The 26,582-nt window shown below is 42.9% G+C and overlaps 1 protein-coding gene across 7 annotated transcripts in view; it reads left to right on the top strand.

The window, feature by feature from the left end:
- Positions 1 to 26,582, top strand: part of ptprea (protein tyrosine phosphatase receptor type Ea) — a 140,454-nt gene that overhangs the window by 61,997 nt on the left and 51,875 nt on the right. For 4 of the 7 annotated variants that reach the window (XM_090218015.1, XM_090218017.1, XM_090218014.1 and 1 more), the window contains exon 2: positions 12,336 to 12,748. The exons of the other annotated variants lie outside the window; for them this stretch is intronic. The gene's annotated coding sequence lies outside the window, so the exon portion shown is untranslated. The remainder of the gene's footprint in view (positions 1 to 12,335; positions 12,749 to 26,582) is intronic. 7 annotated transcript variants of the gene reach the window in all.

The raw sequence follows: 26,582 nt of genomic DNA, 5'->3' as shown, positions 1-26,582 counted from the left end.
GCCTGCAGTATGACTCTTAGTCTGTGTCCACTAACACAATCCCCTCCATCTCCCTGTAGCCTGCAGTATGACTCTTAGTCTGTGTCCACTAACACAATCCCCTCCATCTCCCTGCAGTATGACTCTTAGTCTGTGTCCACTAACACAATCCCCTCCATCTCCCTGTAGCCTGCAGTATGACTCTTAGTCTGTGACCACTAACACAATCCCCTCCGTCTCCCTGTAGCCTGCAGTATGACTCTTAGTCTGTGTCCACTAACACAATCCCCTCCATCTCCCTGTAGCCTGCAGTATGACTCTTAGTCTGTGTCCACTAACACAATCCCCTCCGTCTCCCTGTAGCCTGCAGTATGACTCTTAGTCTGTGTCCACTAACACAATCCCCTCCATCTCCCTGTAGCCTGCAGTATGACTCTTAGTATGTGTCCACTAACACAATCCCCTCCATCTCCCTGCAGTATGACTCTTAGTCTGTGACCACTAACACAATCCCCTCCATCTCCCTGTAGCCTGCAGTATGACTCTTAGTCTGTGTCCACTAACACAATCCCCTCCATCTCCCTGTAGCCTGCAGTATGACTCTTAGTATGTGTCCACTAACACAATCCCCTCCATCTCCCTGCAGTATGACTCTTAGTCTGTGACCACTAACACAATCCCCTCCATCTCCCTGTAGCCTGCAGTATGACTCTTAGTCTGTGTCCACTAACACAATCCCCTCCGTCTCCCTGTAGCCTGCAGTATGACTCTTAGTCTGTGTCCACTAGCACAATCCCCTCCGTCTCCCTCTAGCCTGCAGTATGACTCTTAGTCTGGGTCCACTAACACAATCCCCTCCATCTCCCTGCAGCCTGCAGTATGACTCTTAGTCTGTGTCCACTAACACAATCCCCTCCATCTCCCTGCAGTATGACTCTTAGTCTGTGTCCACTAACACAATCCGCTCCATCTCCCTGCAGTATGACTCTTAGTCTGTGTCCACTAACACAATCCCCTCCATCTCCCTGCAGTATGACTCTTAGTCTGTGTCCACTAACACAATCCCCTCCATCTCCCTGCAGTATGACTCTTAGTCTGTGTCCACTAACACAATCCCCTCCATCTCCCTGCAGTATGACTCTTAGTCTGTGTCCACTAACACAATCCCCTCCATCTCCCTGTAGCCTGCAGTATGACTCTTAGTCTGTGTCCACTAACACAATCCCCTCCATCTCCCTGCAGTATGACTCTTAGTTTGTGACCACTAACACAATCCCCTCCGTCTCCCTGTAGCCTGCAGTATGACTCTTAGTCTGTGTCCACTAACACAATCCCCTCCATCTCCCTGTAGCCTGCAGTATGACTCTTAGTCTGTGTCCACTAACACAATCCCCTCCGTCTCTCTGTAGCCTGCAGTATGACTCTTAGTCTGTGTCCACTAACACAATCCCCTCCATCTCCCTGTAGCCTGCAGTATGACTCTTAGTATGTGTCCACTAACACAATCCCCTCCATCTCCCTGCAGTATGACTCTTAGTCTGTGACCACTAACACAATCCCCTCCATCTCCCTGTAGCCTGCAGTATGACTCTTAGTCTGTGTCCACTAACACAATCCCCTCCATCTCCCTGTAGCCTGCAGTATGACTCTTAGTATGTGTCCACTAACACAATCCCCTCCATCTCCCTGCAGTATGACTCTTAGTCTGTGACCACTAACACAATCCCCTCCATCTCCCTGTAGCCTGCAGTATGACTCTTAGTCTGTGTCCACTAACACAATCCCCTCCGTCTCCCTGTAGCCTGCAGTATGACTCTTAGTCTGTGTCCACTAGCACAATCCCCTCCGTCTCCCTGTAGCCTGCAGTATGACTCTTAGTCTGGGTCCACTAACACAATCCCCTCCATCTCCCTGCAGCCTGCAGTATGACTCTTAGTCTGTGTCCACTAACACAATCCCCTCCATCTCCCTGCAGTATGACTCTTAGTCTGTGTCCACTAACACAATCCCCTCCATCTCCCTGCAGTATGACTCTTAGTCTGTGTCCACTAACACAATCCCCTCCATCTCCCTGCAGTATGACTCTTAGTCTGTGTCCACTAACACAATCCCCTCCATCTCCCTGTAGCCTGCAGTATGACTCTTAGTCTGTGTTCCAAATGGAACCCTATTCACTATATACTCGACTGCTTTAGAGACAGTGTTGGACATGGATACAGCTGAGACAGTGTTGGACAGGGAGACAGCTGAGACAGTGTTGGACAGGGAGACAGCTGAGACAGTGTTGGACAGTGATACAGCTGAGACAGTGTTGGACAGGGAGACAGCTGAGACAGTGTTGGACAGGGAGATAGAATATCATATGGCTCAGTTGGTGCCTCTACCAATGCTATGATGCATTGACTGTAATGTCAAGAAATACATATTATCAGGAATATATAGTGTTGTGAGGATCCACGGCCCTGATACTTGATCTACAGGCTGCTGTTGAGTCTCTCAGCTCAGTTAACTGTTGTAACGGATACACGGAGTGTGTCAATAATGACTTCCTCTGCTGTGGCTGACTGCCTCCTCTTCCTCCACTCCTCAGTAACACAGCTATCTGCTGTGGCTGACTGCCTCCTCATCCTCCCATCCTCAGTAACACAGCTCTCTGCTGTGGCTGACTGCCTCCTCATCCTCCCCTCCTCAGTAACACAGCTCTCTGCTGTGGCTGACTGCCTCCTCATCCTCCTCTCCTCAGTAACACAGCTCTCTGCTGTGGCTGACTGCCTCCTCATCCTCCCCTCCTCAGTAACACAGCTCTCTGCTGTGGCTGACTGCCTCCTCATCCTCCCCTCCTCAGTAACACAGCTCTCTGCTGGACTGCCTCCTCATCCTCTCACCCTCAGTAACACAGCTCTCTGCTGGACTGTCTCCTCATCCTCCCCTCCTCAGTAACACAGCTCTCTGCTGGACTGCCTCCTCATCCTCCCACCCTCAGTAACACAGCTCTCTGCTGGACTGCCTCCTCATCCTCCCATCCTCAGTAACACAGCTCTCTGCTGGACTGCCTCCTCATCCTCCCCTCCTCAGTAACACAGCTCTCTGCTGTGGTTGACTGCCTCCTCATCTCCCCTCCTCAGTAACACAGCTCTCTGCTGTGGCTGACTGCCTCCTCATCCTCCCCTCCTCAGTAACACAGCTCTCTGCTGTGGCTGACTGCCTCCTCATCCTCCCCTCCTCAGTAACACAGCTCTCTGCTGTGGTTGACTGCCTCCTCATCTCCCCTCCTCAGTAACACAGCTCTCTGCTGGACTGTCTCCTCATCCTCCCCTCCTCAGTAACACAGCTCTCTGCTGTGGCTGACTACCTCCTCATCCTCCCCTCCTCAGTAACACAGCTCTCTGCTGTGGCTGACTGCCTCCTCATCCTCCCCTCCTCAGTAACACAGCTCTCTGCTGTGGCTGACTGCCTCCTCATCCTCCCCTCCTCAGTAACACAGCTCTCTGCTGTGGCTGACTGCCTCCTCATCCTCCCATCCTCAGTAACACAGCTCTCTGCTGTGGCTGACTGCCTCCTCATCCTCCCCTCCTCAGTAACACAGCTCTCTGCTGGTCTGATGCTCAGCTTCCCCTCCTCAGTATCACAGCTCTCTGCTGTGGCTGACTGCCTCCTCATCCTCCCCTCCTCAGTAACACAGCTCTCTGCTGGACAGATCAGATAGAAATCCTGATTCCTATTGGCTGATGCTGGATGAATGAAGTCAAGTGACATCCTTGTGTCTGTTAGTTAATATAGCATAATACTTTATGCTCATATCCCATTGGCTGGCTGTGTGTCAGCTCTTTTTCCATTGGCTGGCTGTGTGTCAGCTCTTTTTCCATTGGCTGGCTGTGTGTCAGCTCATTTTCCATTGGCTGTCTGTGTGTCAGCTCACCATCTTCGAGTATCTAGGTCTGTGTGATGTATGTCTGGGTAGATGTCATGTCACTGCCATCTGATTAACTCCGATAATAACTCTGTAGTCCTCCTGAGAGACAGAGGCTTTTAATACCTGCACCAGTTCATCACGGCCTCGATGACGAAGGCTGATTCCCAGACGGTACCTTATCCTGATGTAGTGTCCTGTTCTGGACCAGGGTTCTGAGGGATGGGCTGCCGTTCCTGATGTAGTGTACTGTTCTGGACTAGAGTTCTGGGGGATGGGCTTCCAATTGGGACGCACATCCTAGGACTACACTGTCACTCTGTCAGCTCTCCTGTCTCTTTCACATTCACACATGCGCGCACACATACACACACCTGCATACACCTACACACACACACACACACACACACACACACACACACACACACACACACACACACACACACACACACACACACACACACACACACACACACACACACACACACAGCCCAACAAAACCATGCTGTTAGTGGGTCTTGCTTGGTGACCCCTGTAATGAGATCTGTTCTTGCAGAGAGAAAGTGTCCCAGTCAGCAGTCAGTGTTCGGTCTGTCGTCTGCTGTTTAGAGGTTACAGAGGTCTGTTCTGTTGTCATCCTGGTTTGATGGAGCAGCATTTTCACACATTCACACCTTTACCTCTTGAGCTGAAACAGGACTGGAGAGACACACTTCTTGAGCTGAAACAGGACTGGAGAGACACACCTCTTGAGCTGAAACAGGACTGGAGAGACACACCTCTTGAGCTGAAACAGGACTGGAGAGACACACCTCTTGAGCTGAAACAGGAGAGCCACACCTCTTTGACTCCAGATAGGACAGCCGCTGTCACGGACTGTGAAATGTATAGTGATTCTATATGTACTGTGGTAACGTGAAGACACGTTGGCTCACCATTTAAATAGAAGATGGAGAACCGGGCTAGCTATACGATGAAAAGTTTTGGCGCAGGTACAGCCGACTAACGTTAGCTAACAATACCTACAGTAGCAAAAAATCAATACAAAATAAATACTTGGGTTTCAAATATTAATATAAATCATCTACAAATAATATTGCGTGATGTAACTATCAATCCCCCCCCTCCCCCTGATCACTACTACATATCTCCCCATCAGAAACAGCCAATGTCCATGGTAACAGTCCCCCTAGGATCAGTACCCTCCCTCCCCTGCTCGGCTTAGCCAACAGACCGTCACCGTAGCAACCACGGAACCTCGGAATTTCGCAAGCGTTCTCTCTCAGAATCTTTGCCTTTCCACGGTGTTCTTTCCAGGTAGATTCGTTCTGCTCCTCTCTGACTTCCTTCCTCTCCCCCTCTTATGACTCCCTCCTTTTCTCACACCCACACCAGCACATTCTCCCCTTCTCCCTCCCTCACGCCTGCCCTGCTCTCCATGTTCCTCTCTAATATATTCAAGCTAGATATCCCCCTAGGGTTTTAAGAGATTATATTACTTGGCATATCACACAGCAACAGTTTCTCCATATAGATTGTGTGTGTGTGTGTGTGTGTGTGTGTGTGTGTGTGTGTGTGTGTGTGTGTGTGTGTGTGTGTGTGTGTGTGTGTGTGTGTGTGTGTGTGTGTGTGTGTGTGTGTGTGTGTGTGTGTGTGTGTGTGTGTGTGTGTGTTTGTGTGTGTGTGTGTTTTTTTCATACATGATAAATCATTTTAAAACCAACTGGGTAGAAAAGCTAACATCTGAAACCTGCTAGAAGTAGACCTTGGTTCACAGAGTCTGTTTCAGTCAGTAAATGTATTCAGCTACACATCTAACACTGATCTGGGATCAGACTAAATATAGTGGTAATGAAATATAAAGAGGATTCATACTGACTGAGACACAGATCTGGGATCAGATCTGGGAGGAAATTATGCTCTATTAAATTACTCATCTTTTTGGGCCGCAGAATTGACTTCCTCTACATGACTGGTACTATTATATATCAGGAGAATTAGTAGTGATGGTTCCTCTACATGACTGGTACTATTATATATCAGGAGAATTAGTAGTGATGGTTCCTCCTCATGACTGGTACTATTATATATCAGGAGAATTAGTAGTGATGGTTCCTCTACATGACTGGTACTATTATATATCAGGAGAATTAGTAGTGATGGTTCCTCCTCATGACTGGTACTATTATATATCAGGAGAATTAGTAGTGATGGTTCCTCTACATGACTGGTACTATTATATATCAGGAGAATTAGTAGTGATGGTTCCTCTACATGACTGGTACTATTATATATCAGGAGAATTAGTAGTGATGGTTCCTCTACATGACTGGTACTATTATATATCAGGAGAATTAGTAGTGATGGTTCCTCCTCATGACTGGTACTATTATATATCAGGAGAATTAGTAGTGATGGTTCCTCTACATGACTGGTACTATTATATATCAGGAGAATTAGTAGTGATGGTTCCTCTACATGACTGGTACTATTATATATCAGGAGAATTAGTAGTGATGGTTCCTCTACATGACTGGTACTATTATATATCAGGAGAATTAGTAGTGATGGTTCCTCTACATGACTGGTACTATTATATATCAGGAGAATTAGTAGTGATGGTTCCTCTACATGACTGGTACTATTATATATCAGGAGAATTAGTAGTGATGGTTCCTCTACATGACTGGTACTATTATATATCAGGAGAATTAGTAGTGATGGTTCCTCTACATGACTGGTACTATTATATATCAGGAGAACTAGTAGTGATGGTTCCTCTACATGACTGGTACTATTATATATCAGGAGAATTAGTAGTGATGGTTCCTCTACATGACTGGTACTATTATATATCAGGAGAATTAGTAGTGATGGTTCCTCTACATGACTGGTACTATTATATATCAGGAGAATTAGTAGTGATGGTTCCTCTACATGACTGGTACTATTATATATCAGGAGAATTAGTAGTGATGGTTCCTCTACATGACTGGTACTATTATATATCAGGAGAATTAGTAGTGATGGTTCCTCTACATGACTGGTACTATTATATATCAGGAGAATTAGTAGTGATGGTTCCTCTACATGACTGGTACTATTATATATCAGGAGAATTAGTAGTGATGGTTCCTCTACATGACTGGTACTATTATATATCAGGAGAATTAGTAGTGATGGTTCCTCCTCATGACTGGTACTATTATATATCAGGAGAATTAGTAGTGATGGTTCCTCTACATGACTGGTACTATTATATATCAGGAGAATTAGTAGTGATGGTTCCTCTACATGACTGGTACTATTATATATCAGGAGAATTAGTAGTGATGGTTCCTCCACATGACTGGTACTATTATATATCAGGAGAATTAGTAGTGATGGTTCCTCTACATGACTGGTACTATTATATATCAGGAGAATTAGTAGTGATGGTTCCTCCACATGACTGGTACTATTATATATCAGGAGAATTAGTAGTGATGGTTCCTCCTCATGACTGGTACTATTATATATCAGGAGAATTAGTAGTGATGGTTCCTCTACATGACTGGTACTATTATATATCAGGAGAATTAGTAGTGATGGTTCCTCTACATGACTGGTACTATTATATATCAGGAGAATTAGTAGTGATGGTTCCTCCACATGACTGGTACTATTATATATCAGGAGAATTAGTAGTGATGGTTCCTCTACATGACTGGTACTATTATATATCAGGAGAATTAGTAGTGATGGTTCCTCCTCATGACTGGTACTATTATATATCAGGAGAATTAGTAGTGATGGTTCCTCTACATGACTGGTACTATTATATATCAGGAGAATTAGTAGTGATGGTTCCTCCACATGACTGGTACTATTATATATCAGGAGAATTAGTAGTGATGGTTCCTCCTCATGACTGGTACTATTATATATCAGGAGAATTAGTAGTGATGGTTCCTCCTCATGACTGGTACTATTATATATCAGGAGACTTAGTAGTGATGGTTCCTCCACATGACTGGTACTATTATATATCAGGAGAATTAGTAGTGATGGTTCCTCCTCATGACTGGTACTATTATATATCAGGAGAATTAGTAGTGATGGTTCCTCTACATGACTGGTACTATTATATATCAGGAGAATTAGTAGTGATGGTTCCTCTACATGACTGGTACTATTATATATCAGGAGAATTAGTAGTGATGGTTCCTCTACATGACTGGTACTATTATATATCAGGAGAATTAGTAGTGATGGTTCCTCCTCATGACTGGTACTATTATATATCAGGAGAATTAGTAGTGATGGTTCCTCTACATGACTGGTACTATTATATATCAGGAGAATTAGTAGTGATGGTTCCTCCACATGACTGGTACTATTATATATCAGGAGAATTAGTAGTGATGGTTCCTCTACATGACTGGTACTATTATATATCAGGAGAATTAGTAGTGATGGTTCCTCCACATGACTGGTACTATTATATATCAGGAGAATTAGTAGTGATGGTTCCTCTATATGACTGGTACTATTATATATCAGGAGAATTAGTAGTGATGGTTCCTCTACATGACTGGTACTATTATATATCAGGAGAATTAGTAGTGATGGTTCCTCCTCATGACTGGTACTATTATATATCAGGATAATTAGTAGTGATGGTTCCTCCTCATGACTGGTACTATTATATATCAGGAGAATTAGTAGTGATGGTTCCTCCTCATGACTGGTACTATTATATATCAGGATAATTAGTAGTGATGGTTCCTCTACATGACTGGTACTATTATATATCAGGAGAATTAGTAGTGATGGGAAGGACTTCCTCCTCATGACTGGTACTATTATATATCAGGAGAATTAGTAGTGATGGTTCCTCTACATGACTGGTACTATTATATATCAGGAGAATTAGTAGTGATGGTTCCTCCACATGACTGGTACTATTATATATCAGGAGAATTAGTAGTGATGGTTCCTCCACATGACTGGTACTATTATATATCAGGAGAATTAGTAGTGATGGTTCCTCTACATGACTGGTACTATTATATATCAGGAGAATTAGTAGTGATGGTTCCTCTACATGACTGGTACTATTATATATCAGGAGAATTAGTAGTGATGGTTCCTCCTCATGACTGGTACTATTATATATCAGGAGAATTAGTAGTGATGGTTCCTCCACATGACTGGTACTATTATATATCAGGAGAATTAGTAGTGATGGTTCCTCCACATGACTGGTACTATTATATATCAGGAGAATTAGTAGTGATGGTTCCTCTACATGACTGGTACTATTATATATCAGGAGAATTAGTAGTGATGGTTCCTCCACATGACTGGTACTATTATATATCAGGAGAATTAGTAGTGATGGTTCCTCTACATGACTGGTACTATTATATATCAGGAGAATTAGTAGTGATGGTTCCTCTACATGACTGGTACTATTATATATCAGGAGAATTAGTAGTGATGGTTCCTCTACATGACTGGTACTATTATATATCAGGAGAATTAGTAGTGATGGTTCCTCTACATGACTGGTACTATTATATATCAGGAGAATTAGTAGTGATGGTTCCTCTATATGACTGGTACTATTATATATCAGGAGAATTAGTAGTGATGGTTCCTCTACATGACTGGTACTATTATATATCAGGAGAATTAGTAGTGATGGTTCCTCCTCATGACTGGTACTATTATATATCAGGAGAATTAGTAGTGATGGTTCCTCTACATGACTGGTACTATTATATATCAGGAGAATTAGTAGTGATGGTTCCTCTATATGACTGGTACTATTATATATCAGGAGAATTAGTAGTGATGGTTCCTCTACATGACTGGTACTATTATATATCAGGAGAATTAGTAGTGATGGTTCCTCTATATGACTGGTACTATTATATATCAGGAGAATTAGTAGTGATGGGAAGGACTTCCTCTACATGACTGGTACTATTATATATCAGGAGAATTAGTAGTGATGGTTCCTCCTCATGACTGGTACTATTATATATCAGGAGAATTAGTAGTGATGGTTCCTCCTCATGACTGGTACTATTATATATCAGGAGAATTAGTAGTGATGGTTCCTCCTCATGACTGGTACTATTATATATCAGGAGAATTAGTAGTGATGGTTCCTCTACATGACTGGTACTATTATATATCAGGAGAATTAGTAGTGATGGTTCCTCCTCATGACTGGTACTATTATATATCAGGAGAATTAGTAGTGATGGTTCCTCTACATGACTGGTACTATTATATATCAGGAGAATTAGTAGTGATGGTTCCTCTATATGACTGGTACTATTATATATCAGGAGAATTAGTAGTGATGGTTCCTCTACATGACTGGTACTATTATATATCAGGAGAATTAGTAGTGATGGTTCCTCCTCATGACTGGTACTATTATATATCAGGAGAATTAGTAGTGATGGTTCCTCTATATGACTGGTACTATTATATATCAGGAGAATTAGTAGTGATGGTTCCTCTACATGACTGGTACTATTATATATCAGGAGAATTAGTAGTGATGGTTCCTCTACATGACTGGTACTATTATATATCAGGAGAATTAGTAGTGATGGGAATGACTTCCTCCTCATGACTGGTACTATTATATATCAGGAGAATTAGTAGTGATGGTTCCTCTACGTGACTGGTACTATTATATATCAGGAGAATTAGTAGTGATGGTTCCTCTACATGACTGGTACTATTATATATCAGGAGAATTAGTAGTGATGGTTCCTCTACATGACTGGTACTATTATATATCAGGAGAATTAGTAGTGATGGTTCCTCTACATGACTGGTACTATTATATATCAGGAGAATTAGTAGTGATGGTTCCTCTATATGACTGGTACTATTATATATCAGGAGAATTAGTAGTGATGGTTCCTCTACATGACTGGTACTATTATATATCAGGAGAATTAGTAGTGATGGTTCCTCCTCATGACTGGTACTATTATATATCAGGAGAATTAGTAGTGATGGGAATGACTTCCTCTACATGACTGGTACTATTATATATCAGGAGAATTAGTAGTGATGGGAAGGACTTCCTCCTCATGACTGGTACTATTATATATCAGGAGAATTAGTAGTGATGGTTCCTCTACATGACTGGTACTATTATATATCAGGAGAATTAGTAGTGATGGTTCCTCCTCATGACTGGTACTATTATATATCAGGAGAATTAGTAGTGATGGTTCCTCTACATGACTGGTACTATTATATATCAGGAGAATTAGTAGTGATGGTTCCTCTACATGACTGGTACTATTATATATCAGGAGAATTAGTAGTGATGGTTCCTCTACATGACTGGTACTATTATATATCAGGAGAATTAGTAGTGATGGTTCCTCTACATGACTGGTACTATTATATATCAGGAGAATTAGTAGTGATGGTTCCTCTACATGACTGGTACTATTATATATCAGGAGAATTAGTAGTGATGGTTCCTCTACATGACTGGTACTATTATATATCAGGAGAATTAGTAGTGATGGGAATGACTTCCTCCTCATGACTGGTACTATTCTACTTGTTGTTGTTTTTGGCACCACTTGGGTCCATCTTTATTAAACTGTTCTCCTTTATCTTTCACCTCTGGGCTTCTTCTTAATCTCCTTTTAATTCATGTCTCTTTCATGGAGCTGTATGGAATGAACCAAACAGTACGGCTCAGAAGGGTTCAACTCCCACTGAGACGTTATGACATAGTCACGACATCACACGCCAAGCACCTCATTCCCCTTTAAGGGCTCCTCTTCTCTCACTAAAATGACCCGGAAGGGGTTCATTGGGTCTCTTCATATTATGTGACCTTTTAAATGGTTCTGTTTAGGGCTGCGAAGAAGCCTTGTTGTTAGCAGTGTGCTGCTCCCTGTTTACTGTGGCATCCATTAGGACGACAGGAGAAACCTCTCCTCCTCCTCCTTTTTCTATAAAAGCCACATAATTAAATGTCTGACATCCTCTCCTCCTCCTCTCCTCCTCTCATCCCCCTCTCCTCCTTCTCTCATCCTCCTCTCATCCCCCTCTCATCCCCTTCTCCTCCTCCTCTCCTCCTCTCATCCCCCTCTCCTCCTCCTCTCCTCCCCTCCTCCTCTCATCCTCCTCCTCCTCTCATCCCCCTCTCATCCTCCTCCTCCTCCTCCCCTCCTCCTCTCATCCTCTCATCCCCCTCTCCTCCTCTTATCCCCCTCCCCTCCTCTCATCCCCCTCTCCTCCTCTCATCCCCCCATCCCCCTCTCCTCCTTCCCACCTCCTCTCATCACCCCTCATCCCCCTCTCATCCTCCTCTCCCTCTTCTTGTTTTCCTATCAAAGCCACATAATTAAATGTCTGACATCCTCTCCTCTTTTCTCTCCCTCTCTGTCTCTCTATTCCTGTAATAAAGGTGGTGACCATCCCTTTAAGAGCGGCTCCTGTAGTAAAGGTGTTGACCATCCCTTTAAGAGCTGTGTGTGCAGTGTGGATATAGTGTGAACCTGCCCGGAGAGCTGGATTGTGGAGCAGCGAGTGTGTCTCCTCCTCTCACACTCCTCTCACACACACCTTGCCGCAAGCCTGGACAGAGGGACACAGAGACAGCAGCTACCCACTGAGCCTCTCTCCTCCCTGGGCTGTGAGGCCGGACCTCAACCCCCTCCCCCTAGCTGAGGACCAGGAGACCCACCTCTAGAGACCCACAGCAGACCTCAGAGAAATGTGACCACTGACTGAACCAAGCCAGGACCAAACAGGCTGTTATGGATCTGAGAAGAAGAAGGAACAGAAGAAACAGCACGCTGTGAATCCCTGCTGGTCCAGGTACTGTCCTTAACATCTGGTCCAGGACCTGTCCATAACATCTGGTCCAGGTACTGTCCATAACATCTGGTCCAGGACCTGTCCATAACATCTGGTCCAGGACCTGTCCATAACCTCCCCTCTAAACCCTGCTGGTCCAGGACCTGTCCATAACATCTGGTCCAGGACCTGTCCATAACATTCCCTCTAAATATTTTTTAAAGCAAACCTCTAGCCTTTTTTAAAGCAAACCTCTAGCCTTGGTGCCAGTCTGTTTTTTGCCTATACCTTATAGAATTATCACACCATGTTTGGCTTGACAATGACAATGGAATAAGCAAACACATAGACTGATCTGGGACCAGGCTAGCAAACTTCCATTGGTGTAAAGCAAACACACAGCCTGATCTGGGACCAGGCTAGCAAACATCTATTGTCCTACCTGATCATTCCTCATAGTGTCTCTCTGCATAGTGGGAATGCTGCCATGGTTACCGAGGCTAGTGGTGAGATAGTTATCTCTCTGCATAGTGGGAATGCTGCCTTGGTTACCGAGGCTAGTGGTCAGATAGTTATCTCTCTGCATTGTGGGAATGCTGCCTTGGTTACCGAGGCTAGTGGTCAGATAGTTATCTCTCTGCATAGTGGGAATGCTGCCTTGGTTACCGAGGCTAGTGGTCATACAGTTATCTCTCTGCATAGTGGGAACACTACTGTATCACCATGGTTACCAAGGCTAGTGGTCAGATAGTTATATCTCTGCATTGTGGGAACACTGCTGTATTACCATGGTTACCGAGGCTAGTGGTCAGATAGTTATCTCTCTGCATAGTGGGAATGCTGCCTTGGTTACCGAGGCTAGTGGTCAGATAGTTATCACTCTGCATAGTGGGAACACTACTGTATCACCATGGTTACCAAGACTAGTGGTCAGATAGTTATCTCTCTGCATAGTGGGAACACTACTGTATCCCTATGGTAACGAAGGCTAGTGGTCAGATAGTTATCTCTCTGCATAGTGGGAACACTACTGTATCACCATGGTTACCAACTATACTATTCCAGATAGTTACATACTATTCCAGATAGTTACATACTATTCCAGATAGTTACATACTATTCCAGATAGTTAGTCATAATAATACCAACTATACTATTCCAGATAGTTACATACTATTCCAGATAGTTACACACTATTCCAGATAGTTACACACTACTCCAGGTAGTTACATACTATTCCAGATAGTTACATACTATTCCAGATAGTTACATACTATTCCACATAGTTACATACTATTCCAGATAGTTACATACTATTCCAGATAGTTACATACTATTCCAGATAGTTACATACTATTCCAGATAGTTACATACTATTCCAGATAGTTACATACTATTCCAGGTAGTTATATACTATTCCAGATAGTTATATACTATTCCAGATAGTTACATACTATTCCAGATAGTTACATACTATTCCAGATAGTTACATACTACTCCAGATAGTTACATACTATTCCAGATAGTTACATACTATTCCAAATAGTTACATACTATTCCAGATAGTTACATACTATTCCAGATAGTTAGTCATAATAATACCAAGTATACTATTCCAGATAGTTACATACTATTCCAGATAGTTACATACTATTCCAGGTAGTTACATACTATTCCAGATAGTTACATACTATTCCAGGTAGTTATATACTATTCCAGATAGTTACATACTATTCCAGATAGTTACATACTATTCCAGATAGTTACATACTATTCCAGGTAGTTACATACTATTCCAGATAGTTACATACTATTCCAGATAGTTACATACTATTCCAGATAGTTACATACTATTCCAGATAGTTACATACTATTCCAGATAGTTGCATACTATTCCAGATAGTTACATACTATTCCAGATAGTTACATACTATTCCAGATAGTTACATACTATTCCAGATAGTTGCATACTATTCCAGATAGTTAGTCATAATAATACCAAGTATACTATTCCAGATAGTTACATACTATTCCAGATAGTTACATACTATTCCACATAGTTACATACTATTCCAGATAGTTACATACTATTCCAGGTAGTTACATACTATTCCAGATAGTTACATACTATTCCAGATAGTTACATACTATTCCAGATAGTTACATACTATTCCAGGTAGTTACATACTATTCCAGATAGTTACATACTATTCCAGATAGTTACATACTATTCCAGGTAGTTACATACTATTCCAGATAGTTACATACTATTCCAGATAGTTACATACTATTCCAGGTAGTTACATACTATTCCAGATAGTTACATACTATTCCAGGTAGTTATATACTATTCCAGATAGTTACATACTATTCCAGATAGTTACATACTATTCCAGATAGTTACATACTATTCCAGGTAGTTACATACTATTCCAGATAGTTACATACTATTCCAGATAGTTACATACTATTCCAGGTAGTTACATACTATTCCAGATAGTTACATACTATTCCAGATAGTTACATACTATTCCAGGTAGTTATATACTATTCCAGATAGTTACATACTATTCCAGATAGTTACATACTATTCCAGATAGTTACATACTACTCCAGATAGTTACATACTACTCCAGATAGTTACATACTATTCCAGATAGTTACATACTATTCCAGATAGTTACATACTATTCCAGATAGTTACATACTATTCCAGGTAGTTATATACTATTCCAGATAGTTACATACTATTCCAGGTAGTTACATACTATTCCAGATAGTTACATACTATTCCAGATAGTTACATACTATTCCAGATAGTTAGTCAGGTAACTACTTTGGATTTGACTGAGAACATACGATATGTTTAACTTGTGACTTTGTTCTTAATCATTTATAACAGCGTGTGTAAGAAGTATACATTTTAAATAACGTCTTCCTGTTTACATTCCCGGGAACATTTCCAGCGCGTTGACATTTTGTGACATTTAACGTGTTTACAGACTGATCTGCCTCGTGTGTAATACGAAACGTCTCTGTCAGGAACACGGTGGTCGGGGAGGGAAGAGGAAATGAAATGTAATTCATTCTGCAGAACAGATACACGGTTAGATTGGATTAGACACACTGCCTTAAATGGATTTCATCCCAATGTTGTTCTGCAATCTGTCTCACCTCAGTGTGTGTGTGTCTGTGTGTGTGTGTGTGTCTGTGTGCGTGTGTGTCTCTCTCTGTGTGTGTGTGTTTGTGTGTCTCTCTCTGTGTGTGTGTGTGTTTGTTTTGTGTGCATGTCTGTGTGTGTGTTTGTGTGTGTGTGTCTGTGTGTGTCTCTCTGTGTGTGTGTGTGTTTGTTTTGTGTGTGTGTCTGTGTGTGTGTTTACTGACTGTGTGATATACCATAGATATTAAAACAGAGGGGTGAGGGAGGGACGATTTGGGAGAAAGAGAGACAGAGACAGGGACAGAGACAGAGACAGAGAGACATGGGCAGAGACAGGGACAGGGACAGAGACAGAGAGACATGGACAGGGACAGAGACATGAACAGAGACATGAACAGAGACAGGGACAGGGACAGGGAGACAGGAACAGAGACAGGGACAGGAACAGAGACAGTGACTTAGACAGGGACAGAGACAGTGACTTAGACAGGGACAGAGACAGGAACAGAGACAGGAACAGAGACAGGGACAGAGACAGGGACAGAGACAGAGACAGTGACAGTGACAGAGACAGAGACAGGGACAGAGACTGGAACAGAGACAGGGACAGAGACAGGGACAGAGACAGAGACAGGAACAGAGACAGAGACAGGGACAAAGACAGAGACAGGGACAGAGACAGGGACAGGGAGACAGGAACAGAGACAGGGACAGGAACAGAGACAGTGACTTAGACAGGGACAGAGACAGGAACAGAGACAGGAACAGAGACAGGGACAGAGACAGAGACAGAGACAGGGACAGAGACAGGGACAGAGACTGGAACAGAGACAGGGACAGAGACAGAGACAGGAACAGAGACAGGGACAGAGACATGGACAGAGACAGAGACAGGAACAGAGACATGGACAGAGACAGGGACAGAGACAGAGACAGAGACATGGACAGGGACAGAGACAGAGACAGGGACAGAAAAAGTACGTGCTGCATAGGTTATCCAGAGGTGTTTTCAGGTTGGGGTTGGGGTTGGGGCTGGGGGGTGGAGGTTGGGGTTGGGTTTGGGGCTGGGGGGTGGAGGTTGGGGCTGGGGGGTTGAGGTTGGGGTTGGGGCTGTCTCTGTCTCTCCTCCTGATGTCCTGTTGGGCCTTTGTCTCTTTCCTCCTGATGTCTTGCTGGTCCTGGGCCTCTGTCTCTCTCCTCCTGATGTCCTGTTGGGCCTCTGTCTCTCGCCTCCTGATGTCCTGTTGGTCCTGGGCCTCTGTCTCTCTCCTCCTGATGTCCTGCTGGTCCTGGGCCTCTGTCTCTCTCCTCCTGATGTCCTGATGTCCTGGGCCTCTGTCTCTCTCCTCCTGATGTCCTGGGTCTCTTTCTCTCTCCTCCTGATGTCCTGCTGGGCCTCTGTCTCTCTCCCCCTGATGTCCTGGGCCTCTGTCTCTCTCCTCCTGATGTCCTGGGTCTCTGTCTCTCTCCCCCTGATGTCCTGGGCCTCTTTCTCTCTCCTCCTGATGTCCTGTTGGGCCTGTCTCTCTCCTCCTGATATCCTGCTGGGCCTCTGTCTCTCCTCCTGATGTCCTGTTGGGCCTCTGTCTCTCCTCCCGATGTCCTGCTTTTCCTGGGCCTCTGTCTCTCTCCTCCTGATGTCCTGTTGGGCCTCTGTCTCTCTCCTCCTGATGTCCTGGGCCTCTGTCTTTCTCCTCCTGAAGTCCTGTTGGGCCGCTGTCTCTCTCCTCCTGATGTCCTGTTGCTCCTGGGCCTCTGTCTCTCCTCCTGATGTCCTGTTGGGCCTCTGTCTCTCCTCCTGATGTCCTGTTGGGCCTCTGTCTCTCTCCTCCTGATGTCCTGCTAGGCCTCTGTCTCTCTCCCCCTGATGTCCTGGGCCTCTGTCTCTCTCCCCCTGATGTCCTGGGCCTCTTTCTCTCTCCTCCTGATGTCCTGTTGGGCTTCTGTCTCTCCTCCTGATGTCCTGTTGGGCCTCTGTCTCTCTCCTCCTGATGTCCTGTTGGGCCTCTGTCTCTCCTCCTGATATCCTGTTGGGCCTCTGTCTCTCTCCTCCTGATGTCCTGTTGGGCCTCTGTCTCTCCTCCTGATGTCCTGGGCCTCTGTCTCTCCTCCTGATGTCCTGCTTTTCCTGGGCCTCTGTCTCTCTCCTCCTGATATCCTGGGTCTCTGTCCCTCTCCTCCTGATGTCTTGGGCCTCTGTCTCTCTCCTCCTGATGTCCTGCTTTTCCTGGGCCTCCGTCTCTCCTCCTGATGTCCTGGGCCTCTGTCTCTCTCCTCCTGATGTCATGTTGGGCCTCTGTCTCTCCTCCTGATGTCCTGCTTTTCCTGGGCCTCTGTCTCTCCTCCTGATGTCCTGCTTTTCCTGGGCCTCTGTCTCCCTCCTCCTGATGTCCTGGGTCTCTGTCTCCCTCCTCCTGATGTCCTGGGCCTCTGTCTCCCTCCTCCTGATGTCCTGCTGGGTCTCTGTCTCTCTCCTCCTGATGTCCTGCTGGTCCTGGGCCTCGGTCTCTCCTCCTGATGTCCTGGTGGGTCTCTGTCTCTCTCCTCCTGATGTCCTGCTGGTCCTGGGCCTCGGTCTCTCCTCCTGATGTCCTGTTGGGTCTCTGTCTCTCTCCTCCTGATGTCCTGCTGGTCCTGGGCCTCGGTCTCTCCTCCTGATGTCCTGTTGGGTCTCTGTCTCCCTCCTCCTGATGTCCTGTTGGGTCTTTGTCTCTCTCCTCCTGATGTCCTGGGCCTCTGTCTCTCTCCTCCTGATGTCCTGGGCCTCTGTCTCTCTCCTCCTGATGTCCTGTTGGGCCTCTGTCTCTCTCCTCCTGATGTCCTACTGGTCCTGGGCCCTCCCTCCAGGGCTGTCTGTCACACCCATCCCCTCACTGACAGGCCAGTCTCAGGGCTCGTTTGTCTCAGAGTGAGGAGTGGATGCAGTACTTCCTCTCTCCAAGGGGCCAGTGTGTTTGTCAAGTGGCCGGTCAACACAATGGTTACCACTCATAGTGGTCACTACTCCTTACTGCAGTGGGGGGTGCGTGCACACGGTGTGTGTTTGCGCATGTGCGAGTGTGTGTGTGTGTTTGCGCATGTGTGTGTGTGTGTGTGTGTGTGTGTGTGTGTGTGTGTGTGTATTTGCGCATGTGTGTGTGTGTTTGCGCGCGCATGTGTGTGTGTGTGTGTGTGTTTGCGCGTGTGTGTGTGTGTGTGTGTGTTTGCGCGCGCGTGTGTGTGTGTGTGTGTGTGTGTGTTTGCGCATGTGTGTGTGTGTTTGCGCGTGTGTGTGTGTGTGTAAATGCCTTGGCCCTGCTGAGAAGAGAGAGGACAATGCTTCTCACTGTGAGGTCAGAGGCCCCATTTAATGACCCATATTCCTGTTGAATTCAGCCTGATCCAGAATGATCCTGATCAGCAGACTTATACCATGTGAATTTAACAATGCAGAGTTCATTACTGTACAGAGGCCCGGATGCTCAGAAAGAGGATTGGAAAGTGAGTGTCAGGTTGACGCTGGGTAGAATATTGTGGTTTACAGCATAGCGTTGCAGTATCATAGTCTGGTTAACTACTCCTTACTGCGTGTGTGTGTGCGTGTGCGCGTGCGTGCGTGTGTATGTGTGTGTGTGTGCGTGCGTGCGTGCGTGCGTGTGTGTGTGTGTGCGGCAGGTAGCCTAGTGTTTAGAGCGTTGGGTCAGTAACTGAAAGGTTGCAAGATTGAATCCCCGAGCTGACAAGGTAAAAATCTGTCCTTCTGCCCCTGAACAAGGCAGTTAACCCACCGTTCCCCGGTAGGCCGTCATTGTAAATAATAATTTGTTCTTAACCGACTTGCCTAGTTAAATAAAGGTAACATGTACTGTAGCCTAGATGCTGACTAGACAAAACATTAGGAACACCTGCTCTTTCCATGACATAGTCTGACCAGGTGAATCCAGGTGAAAGCTATGATCCCTTATTGATGTCACTTGTTAAATCCACTTCAATCAGTGTAGATGAAGCTGGAGGAGTCGGGTTAAAGAAGGATTTTTAAGCCTTGAGACAATTGAGACATGGATTGTGTGCCCTTCAGAGGGTGAATGAGCAAGACTAACTGTTTAAGTTTGAAGGTTTTTGACACTCAACAGTTTCCCCGTGTGTATCAAGAACGGTCCACCACCCAAAACACATCCAGACAACTTGACACAACTGAGGGAAGCATTGGAGTCAACATGGATCAGCAGCCCTGTGGAACGCTTTAGACACCTTGTAGAGTCCATTCCCTGATGGAAAAAGGGGGTGCAACTCAATATTAGGAAGGTGTTGGGTACCAACCTAATGTTGGGTAACAACCTAATGTTGGGTACGCTCAGTGTGTATTGTAGGTACATCAGGAAGGTGTTTGTAATGTTGGGTACATCAGGAAGGTGTTTGTAATGTTGGGTACACTCAGTGTGTATTGTAGGTATATCAGGAAGGTGTTTGTAATGTTGGGTACATCAGGAAGGTGTTTGTAATGTTGGGTACATCAGGAAGGTGTTTGTAATGATGGGTACATCAGGAAGGTGTTTGTAATGTTGGGTACATCAGGAATGTGTTTGTAATGTTGGGTACATCAGGAAGGTGTTTGTAATGCTGGGTACATCAGGAAGGTGTTTGTAATGTTGGGTACATCAGGAATGTGTTTGTAATGTTGGGTACATCAGGAAGGTGTTTGTAATGCTGGGTACGCCCAGTGTGTATTGTAGGTACATCAGGAAGGTGTTGGGTACCAACCTAATGTTGGGTACGCTCAGTGTGTATTGCAGGTAAACAGCATTCTCAGAACAACTGCTATTGTTGAACTTTTATGAAAGCAGAACATCAGACAGTGTTGCTATTGAGATCCATAGTACAGCAGGCCTCCTTAGTATACCTGCCTCCTTAGTACAGCAGGCCTCCTTAGTATACCTGCCTCCTTAGTACAGCAGGCCACCTTAGTACAGCAGGCCACCTTAGTACAGCAGCCTCCTTAGTACAGCAGGCCTCCTTAGTACAGCAGCCTCCTTAGTATACCTGCCTCCTTAGTACAGCATGCCTCCTTAGTACAGCATGCCTCCTTAGTACAGCAGGCCTCCTTAGTACAGCAGGCCTCCTTAGTACAGCAGGCCTCCTTAGTATACCTGCCTTCTTAGTACAGCATGCCTCCTTAGTACAGCAGGCCCCCTTAGTACAGCAGCCTCCTTAGTATACCTGCCTCCTTAGTAAAGCAGGCCTCCTTAGTACAGCAGGCCTCCTTAGTATACCTGCCTCCTTAGTACAGCAGGCCTCATTAGTACAGCAGGCCTTCTTAGTACAGCAGGCCTCCTTAGTACAGCAGGCCTCCTTAGTATACCTGCCTCCTTAGTACAGCAGGCCTCCTTAGTACAGCAGGCCTCCTTAGTATACCTGCCTCCTTAGTACAGCAGGCCTCCTTAGTACAGCAGGCCCCCTTAGTACAGCAGCCTCCTTAGTACAGCAGGCCTCCTTAGTACAGCAGCCTCCTTAGTACAGCAGGCCCCCTTAGTACAGCAGCCTCCCTTGTATAGCAGGCCTCCTTAGTACAGCAGGCCTCCTTAGTACAGCAGGCCTCCTTAGTATACCTGCCCCCTTGGTACAGCAGGCCCCCTTAGTACAGCAGCCTCCTTAGTACAGCAGGCCTCCTTAGTACAGCAGCCTCCTTAGTACAGCAGGCACCCTTAGTACAGCAGCCTCCCTAGTATAGCAGGCCTCCTTAGTACAGCAGGCCTCCTTAGTACAGCAGGCCTCCTTAGTACAGCAGGCCTCCTTAGTATAGCTGCCTCAGTACAGCAGGCCTCTTTAGTACAGAAGGCCTCCTTAGTGCAGCAGGCCTCCTTAGTCCTTATATATTCTACTAGTTAAACAGGTCATTAATAGGGTAGTCAGTGGTTATATGAGGGTTAGTTATATATTCTACTAGTTAAACAGGTCATTAATAGGGTAGTGGTTACATGAGGGTTAGTTATATATTCTACTAGTTAAACAGGTCATTAATAGGGTAGTGGTTATATGAGGGTTAGTTATATATTCTACTAGTTAAACATGTTATTAATAGGGTAGTCAGTGGTTACATGAGGGTTAGTTATATATTCTACTAGTTAAACAGGTCATTAATAGGGTAGTCAGTGGTTACATGAGGGTTAGTTATATATTCTACTAGTTAAACAGGTCATTAATAGGGTAGTCAGTGGTTATATGAGGGTTAGTTATATATTCTACTAGTTAAACAGGTCATTAATAGGGTAGTGGTTACATGAGGGTTAGTTATATATTCTACTAGTTAAACAGGTCATTAATAGGGTAGTGGTTATATGAGGGTTAGTTATATATTCTACTAGTTAAACAGGTCATTAATAGGGTAGTCAGTGGATACATGAGGGTTAGTTATATATTCTACTAGTTAAACAGGTCATTAATAGGGTAGTGGTTATATGAGGGTTAGTTATATATTCTACTAGTTAAACAGGTCATTAATAGGGTAGTGGTTACATGAGGGTTAGTTATATATTCTACTAGTTAAACAGGTCATTAATAGGGTAGTTAGTGGTTATATGAGGGTTAGTTATATATTCTACTAGTTAAACAGGTCATTAATAGGGTTGTCAGTGGTTACATGAGGGTTAGTTATATATTCTACTAGTTAAACAGGTCATTAATAGGGTAGTCAGTGGTTATATGAGGGTTAGTTATATATTCTACTAGTTAAACAGGTCATTAATAGGGTAGTCAGTGGTTATATGAGGGTTAGTTATATATTCTACTAGTTAAACAGGTCATTAATAGGGTAGTGGTTATATGAGGGTTAGTTATATATTCTACTAGTTAAACAGGTCATTAATAGGGTAGTCAGTGGTTACATGAGGGTTAGTTATATATTCTACTAGTTAAACAGGTCATTAATAGGGTAGTGGTTATATGAGGGTTAGTTATATATTCTACTAGTTAAACAGGTCATTAATAGGGTAGTCAGTGGTTACATGAGGGTTAGTTATATATTCTACTAGTTAAACAGGTCATTAATAGGGTAGTCAGTGGTTACATGAGGGTTAGTTATATATTCTACTAGTTAAACAGGTCATTAATAGGGTAGTCAGTGGTTATATGAGGGTTAGTTATATATTCTACTAGTTAAACAGGTCATTAATAGGGTAGTCAGTGGATACATGAGGGTTAGTTATATATTCTACTAGTTAAACAGGTCATTAATAGGGTAGTCAGTGGATACATGAGGGTTAGTTATATATTCTACTAGTTAAACAGGTCATTAATAGGGTAGTGGTTATATGAGTGTTAGTTATATATTGTACTAGTTAAACAGGTCATTAATAGGGTAGTCAGTGGATACATGAGGGTTAGTTATATATTCTACTAGTTAAACAGGTCATTAATAGGGTAGTCAGTGGTTATATGAGGGTTAGTTATATATTCTACTAGTTAAACAGGTCATTAATAGGGTAGTGGTTACATGAGGGTTAGTTATATATTCTACTAGTTAAACAGGTCATTAATAGGGTAGTCAGTGGTTACATGAGGGTTAGTTATATATTCTACTAGTTAAACAGGTCATTAATAGGGTAGTCAGTGGTTACATGAGGGTTAGTTATATATTCTACTAGTTAAACAGGTCATTAATAGGGTAGTCAGTGGTTACATGAGGGTTAGTTATATATTCTACTAGTTAAACAGGTCATTAATAGGGTAGTCAGTGGTTACATGAGGGTTAGTTATATATTCTACTAGTTAAACAGGTCATTAATAGGGTAGTCAGTGGATACACGAGGGTTAGTTATATATTCTACTAGTTAAACAGGTCATTAATAGGGTAGTCAGTGGTTATATGAGGGTTAGTTATATATTCTACTAGTTAAACAGGTCATTAATAGGGTAGTCAGTGGTTATATGAGGGTTAGTTATATATTCTACTAGTTAAACAGGTCATTAATAGGATAGTCAGTGGTTACATGAGGGTTAGTTATATATTCTACTAGTTAAACAGGTCATTAATAGGGTAGTCAGTGGTTACATGAGGGTTAGTTATATATTCTACTAGTTAAACAGGTCATTAATAGGGTAGTGGTTACATGAGGGTTAGTTATATATTCTACTAGTTAAACAGGTCATTAATAGGGTAGTGGTTATATGAGGGTTAGTTATATATTCTACTAGTTAAACAGGTCATTAATAGGGTAGTCAGTGGTTATATGAGGGTTAGTAATATATTATACTAGTTAAACAGGTCATTAATAGGGTAGTCAGTGGTTATATGAGGGTTAGTTTTATATTCTACTAGTTAAACAGGTCATTAATAGGGTAGTCAGTGGATACATGATGGTTAGTTATATATTCTACTAGTTAAACAGGTCATTAATAGGGTAGTCAGTGGTTATATGAGGGTTAGTTATATATTCTACTAGTTAAACAGGTCATTAATAGGGTAGTCAGTGGATACATGAGGGTTAGTTATATATTCTACTAGTTAAACAGGTCATTAATAGGGTAGTCAGTGGTTACATGAGGGTTAGTTATATATTCTACTAGTTAAACAGGTCATTAATAGGGTAGTCAGTGGTTATATGAGGGTTAGTTATATATTCTACTAGTTAAACAGGTCATTAATAGGGTAGTGGTTATATGAGGGTTAGTTATATATTCTACTAGTTAAACAGGTCATTAATAGGGTAGTGGTTATATGAGGGTTAGTAATATATTCTACTAGTTAAACAGGTCATTAATAGGGTAGTCAGTGGATACATGAGGGTTAGTTATATATTCTACTAGTTAAACAGGTCATTAATAGGGTAGTGGTTATATGAGGGTTAGTTATATATTCTACTAGTTAAACAGGTCATTAATAGGGTAGTTAGTGGTTATATGAGGGTTAGTTATATATTCTACTAGTTAAACAGGTCATTAATAGGGTAGTCAGTGGTTACATGAGGGTTAGTTATATATTCTACTAGTTAAACAGGTCATTAATAGGGTAGTGGTTATATGAGGGTTAGTTATATATTCTACTAGTTAAACAGGTCATTAATAGGGTAGTCAGTGGTTACATGAGGGTTAGTTATATATTATACTAGTTAAACAGGTCATTAATAGGGTAGTCAGTGGATACATGAGGGTTAGTTATATATTCTACTAGTTAAACAGGTCATTAATAGGGTAGTCAGTGGTTATATGAGGGTTAGTTATATATTCTACTAGTTAAACAGGTCATTAATAGGGTAGTCAGTGGTTATATGAGGGTTAGTTATATATTCTACTAGTTAAACAGGTCATTAATAGGGTAGTCAGTGGTTATATGAGGGTTAGTTATATATTCTACTAGTTAAACAGGTCATTAATAGGGTAGTGGTTATGTGAGGGTTAGTTATATATTCTACTAGTTAAACAGGTCATTAATAGGGTAGTCAGTGGTTACATGAGGGTTAGTTATATATTCTACTAGTTAAACAGGTCATTAATAGGGTAGTCAGTGGTTACATGAGGGTTAGTTATATATTCTACTAGTTAAACAGGTCATTAATAGGGTAGTCAGTGGATACATGAGGGTTAGTTATATATTCTACTAGTTATACAGGTCATTAATAGGGTAGTCAGTGGTTATATGAGGGTTAGTTATATATTCTACTAGTTAAACAGGTCATTAATAGGCTAGTCAGTGGTTATATGAGGGTTAGTTATATATTCTACTAGTTAAACAGGTCATTAATAGGGTAGTGGTTATATGAGGGTTAGTTATATATTCTACTAGTTAAACAGGTCATTAATAGGGTAGTCAGTGGTTACATGAGGGTTAGTTATATATTCTACTAGTTAAACAGGTCATTAATAGGGTAGTCAGTGGTTACATGAGGGTTAGTTATATATTCTACTAGTTAAACAGGTCATTAATCGGGTAGTGGTTATATGAGGGTTAGTTATATATTCTACTAGTTAAACAGGTCATTAATCGGGTAGTGGTTACATGAGGGTTAGTTATATATTCTACTAGTTAAACAGGTCATTAATAGGGTAGTGGTTACATGAGGGTTAGTTATATATTCTACTAGTTAAACAGGTCATTAATAGGGTAGTCAGTGGTTACATGAGGGTTAGTTATATATTCTACTAGTTATACAGGTCATTAATAGGGTAGTGGTTACATGAGGGTTAGTTATATATTCTACTAGTTAAACAGGTCATTAATAGGGTAGTCAGTGGTTACATGAGGGTTAGTTATATATTCTACTAGTTAAACAGGTCATTAATCGGGTAGTGGTTATATGAGGGTTAGTTATATATTCTACTAGTTAAACAGGTCATTAATCGGGTAGTGGTTATATGAGGGTTAGTTTTATATTCTACTAGTTAAACAGGTCATTAATAGGGTAGTGGTTATATGAGGGTTAGTTATATATTCTACTAGTTAAACAGGTCATTAATAGGGTAGTCAGTGGTTACATGAGGGTTAGTTATATATTCTACTAGTTAAACAGGTCATTAATAGGGTAGTCAGTGGTTACATGAGGGTTAGTTATATATTCTACTAGTTAAACAGGTCATTAATAGGGTAGTCAGTGGTTACATGAGGGTTAGTTATATATTCTACTAGTTAAACAGGTCATTAATAGGGTAGTGGTTATATGAGGGTTAGTTATATATTCTACTAGTTAAACATGTCATTAATAGGGTAGTCAGTGGTTACATGAG

This window comes from Oncorhynchus mykiss, chromosome 23 (genome assembly GCF_057628025.1).
Source record: "Oncorhynchus mykiss isolate SJ-2025 chromosome 23, ASM5762802v1, whole genome shotgun sequence".
Lineage (NCBI taxonomy): Eukaryota > Metazoa > Chordata > Actinopteri > Salmoniformes > Salmonidae > Oncorhynchus > Oncorhynchus mykiss.
The sequence above is the reverse complement of the archived record's forward strand: the minus strand, read 5'-3'. Positions and strand labels throughout refer to the sequence as shown.